The sequence below is a fragment of the Lupinus angustifolius genome, chromosome LG05, assembly GCF_001865875.1.
Source record: "Lupinus angustifolius cultivar Tanjil chromosome LG05, LupAngTanjil_v1.0, whole genome shotgun sequence".
In the NCBI taxonomy this organism is placed as follows: Eukaryota; Viridiplantae; Streptophyta; class Magnoliopsida; order Fabales; family Fabaceae; genus Lupinus; species Lupinus angustifolius.
In genome coordinates this window covers 21,624,019-21,628,733 of record NC_032013.1, presented here as the reverse complement: position 1 = coordinate 21,628,733, position 4,715 = coordinate 21,624,019, and the positions used below count along the sequence as shown (strand labels likewise).

The 4,715-nt window shown below is 30.2% G+C and overlaps 1 pseudogene; it reads left to right on the top strand.

The window, feature by feature from the left end:
• LOC109347069 overlaps positions 1 to 4,515 on the top strand; it is a 7,733-nt pseudogene extending 3,218 nt beyond the window's left edge.

Here is a 4,715-nt window from a genome sequence, read left to right as displayed (position 1 = left end):
CTTTGGGCCGAACACAATTCGCATAAATAATCTCATACTCATCTGTGTAATTCAATTAATTTCTACAATAGATGTTACTTTGGCAACATATTACATCAATTAATCCAAAATAATTACCAGACAAAAAATTAAAATAATATGGGTCCATTACTAAAAATTAATAATCTTAGAATTATTATGAGTTTTAGGATCACTCTCATTATAATCGCTGCTAGATCCCAAATGAGGAGGGGGTTTGTCATCTCCCCTGAACCTCTTCCAAAGCTGAATAAGATTGAGGGAGGTGGACTCTCCTCCATAGTAATCATTCCTATCCATGTGAAGAACCTTGAGTCCATCAACAGAGAGAAGACCACTGAGAATGCATTCCTTGAGACCAGTCCCAAGCACAATCACATCGTACTCTTCATCCAATTTTTTTTATAATTAAAATCCAAACTTGGCACGAGAGAGTGAATAATTAAAGGAAAAAAAAGGTTTAGAGTTTCAAATTGAGAAGAAGATAATATAAAGGAATGAAGAGATGGGAAATTAAGAAGAAGATGCCATTCCTAACCCAACTCAGTCTTTATAACGATACTTTCCTTGCCCTTCTCTCTATGGTCTATAACCTCCATCAAGAGCATAAACATTAAAATCATTTTACTCATATTTTCCAACCACAGAATCACATCAACAAATCAATTCCATCTAGAAACACAAGAATCCATGGTATGGAAACTTCTCTTTACTTGGTTTCAATTGATATTTTATTATTATTATTATTCTTTTACGGTGTGATTCTGAAACATTGTCTATGACAAAATAAAACCCTAATAATCTATCCAATCTTTATCACATAACAGCGGAAGCATAATTCAGTAATCCCCAAATTAAAATTAGGGTTCATACAAGATTGGGGAAAACACCCTTAATGAAGAATCATAAAATTCAGAACCTACGCTCTGATACCACTTGTTAGAAATTCCTTAATGATTGGTGAAATACCAATCCTAGGATNGAAATCTAAGAGGTGTCATTAATTAGATCACTTATAATGTAACCCCGAAAATAAATAGCTAATATCATTGTATCAAATATATGATGCTCACCTTAATTAGAAATTTATAATTTCTAACATGTCTCACCTGGATATCTAAGCACAGCTCGAGCGCCCTACGGAGAACATTGGAAGAAGATGAAGAAAGTCATCAATAATGAGATGGTTTCGCCATTGAAGCATCAATGGCTTTACGGAAAAAGGGTTGAAGAAGCTGATATCTTAGTTCGATATGTGTATAATAAATGCAAGAACGATGGCTTTGTTGATGTGAGGGACGCTGCTTAGCATTATGGTGGGAATATTATTAGGAAGTTGGTTTTTAATAGAATGTACTTTGGAAAGGGTAGAGAAGATGGAGGACCTGATTTTAAAGAATTGGGGCATGTAGAAGCAATTTTTACTATGGTTAGTTACCTCTTGGCCTTTTTTATTTATGATTATATGCCATATTTGAGGGGACTTGATTTAGATGGTCAGAAAAGAGAAGTGAAAAAAGTAGTTAATATCTTAAGGAAATATCATGATCCCATTATTGAAGAAAGAATTCAACAATGGAATAATGGGACAAAGACAAGTGAAGAAGACTTGCTAGACATTCTCATCTCATTGAAAGATGCAGATAACAATGCAGTATTGACAATAGAGGAAATTAAAGCTCAAATTATGGTAACTATCTTCTTCCATGCACCATTAGCTCCTTTTTCAAAATTTGGAAGAGGACTCGTAAATGATATTATGGTCCATGCAATGGCGGAACTTGACCATAATTTTAGAGGGGGCAACATTATGATTTATACATAAATAACATATGAAATCATTATAATATATATAAATTTTTAATGTAAAAATGAGTTATTCTTTCATGTTTAAATTCCCAAGAAACATGATAAAAATATAACATAACAAATATATGAAGAAATTCCAAATATTTCTAAGCACAAATAAGTTCATTATCTCTTATAAACATTATATGTATTTTAAACTCAGAAGAATCGAGCATAAAGTTAGTTTTTCAATCCTTTCAAATAGAGAATCAAAATAATGTATGATTGAGATTGATACAAATATTTTTTGAAGAGAAAAATATATAAAGATAGAAATAACGAAATTAAGAATATCGTACATAGCAATGGAATAACCCAATTAAAATTAATTAATAAAAAAATAGTTCACTAACAAATAATAACAACGTCCACGAATAAAATTTGATGCAAGAAACAAACAAATCATAAGTAATCATGTCATGACTTCATAGGCATATGATAATATGCCATGAAAAAAGCAATCGAAGAAAACTGATTTATAAAGAGCAAATATGACATTTTTAAGGTGAAAAAATAAATGGGTTTGAGTTGGAGAGTTATCTAAAGAGACATTAGGAGAGGGGAATATGTCATGTGATACTAAAGAGAGTGAAACTTCATAAAGGGTGAGAGTTTTGAAGAGAATATTGAATTTTTTTCTTGTCCAATAAGTCATGTAGAAGTATTATTCTTTGAGAGAAGAATATATGCACTAACAATGTATGAATTTTATATTTTTTCACTTCATCACCTACCATTCATATTCAATCTTTATTAACTCTTTAAAAAAAATTAATCTAAATGAATGATGGATGATGTAGTGAACATGTATAAATTTTTACATTAATTATACATAAATATTACACTCTTATCCTTAAGTTTTGTTGTTAAATTTTAAAATATACCAAAAACAATATCTCTGTAATAATTTTTTAAAATATTTGAGGGGGGCAATATATATATATATATATATTTATTGACTGAATCAAGTGAGAATATGAAAACCGTAAGAATGATAAATATGGGTCTTACAAATATATATAGATTATTAAAATTAAAAATTAATTATTAACTACATGATTACTTTAAAAAAAATCACGTGCATGCATATTTTAGCCTTTACAGTTCAAATAATACTCACCATAACAAATATTCTAACTTGAACTAGTTTGCAAAACCCATATAATATATCTAACTTTAAACTTATTTTACAACAAATTAAATTATGTATCTTTCACTTACTTTTCATATTTCATTTTTAGGGGCATATGAAAAACAATGCAAAAACTATAGGGTGACTAAAAATTATTATATTGGTTCTTGTAATATTATTAGCTATGTTTTGATGATAAGTTAGTTTAATGGATGTATATTCGATGTTGGTGCATCATGTATTATATGTATGTCATTTTTAGTAAATATTCAATAATTATAAACATTTTAGTTAGTATCGTCACTAAAACCTACCATTTTTCTTTGATGATAGAGAGGGTATAGGTAACAGAAAAATAATGATATTTCTATCAGTTATGATTTTAAAAGAGGCTGCCACTGTTCCAAAGAATTATTCTGGTCATGTACAGTACTTGATTTGTAAGGATAAACAAATAATATATTGGCATCTCATTATATTAGTTTACTTTAAATACTGGGTTGTTAATTACACTACTTAATCACTTAGTAATTTAGAAAATATATATATTAATTTGGTTTACGTAAGGATTCATAAGGTGGTCTTGCACTGAAGATGGAAGGCTTAAGGAATGGGATCCATAAGGTTGTGGGTTTGAGTTTTACCAATAACAAAAAAGGGAGTTATATGGTAGTTTGATGGTTAGGGTGAAGGAGTGAGTGAAGGAGGTTAAGGATTTGAGTCTCACCCACAACAAAAATACTAATATACTAACAATTATTGATAAAAAAATTTACTTCACATATAAGCCATCAATTCTAAGAAAATTCAACTCTTGGAATAAGTTTTCTAAGAGTAAGGACCATCCCCTCTCAATTAAAAAGGGTTTGTTTACATATAAATATTTAAATGATTTTTTATTTAGTGTTGTTTATTTAAATCCTTATCTATTGTAGGAACTAATGGTTGCATCAGTGGACAATCCATCAAATGCAGTAGAATGGGGACTTGCTGAATGTTAAATCAGCCTGAGCTACTTAAAAAAAGCAACAAAAGAATTGGATGATGTTGTTGGCAAGGGAAGGCTTGTACAAGAATCAGATTTTCCAAAGCTCAACTATGTCAAAGATTGTGCAAGAGAAGCTTTTCGTCTTCACCCAATTGTTGATTTTAACGTTGCCCATTCTTCAATGTCAGATACAATTGTTGCTAATTACTTTATCCCAGAGGGTAGCCATATTTTGATAACAAGACAAGGAGTTGGCCAAAACCCTAGAGTTTGGAAAGATCCACTAAAATTCATACCAGAATGCTATCTTAAGAGTGATGGGTCCAATTTGGTTTTGACTGAACCAAGTTTGAATTTGATAACATTTAGCACTGGAAGACGTAGTTGTCTTGGAATCATGCTTGAAACTTCAATGACTATTATGTTGTTTGTAAGGTTGATGCATGGTTTCACTTGGAGTGTTCCACCCAATGAATCACGCATTGATTTCTCTGAATCTGAAGGAGGCACCACAAAAATGATAGTATGATGACAACGAAATAAATTTAAATATTAATATAATAAATTATTAATATTTAAATTTATTTTGTTTTCATTATACTATCATTTTTTTGTATAACCTGAGTGATTCAAATTGTGGACTATATTACGTGATGTGACAGTAATATTATAGTTGTGGTAATCATCACAACCATATCACATCACCATTTTGGTGTAACACCGAATCAT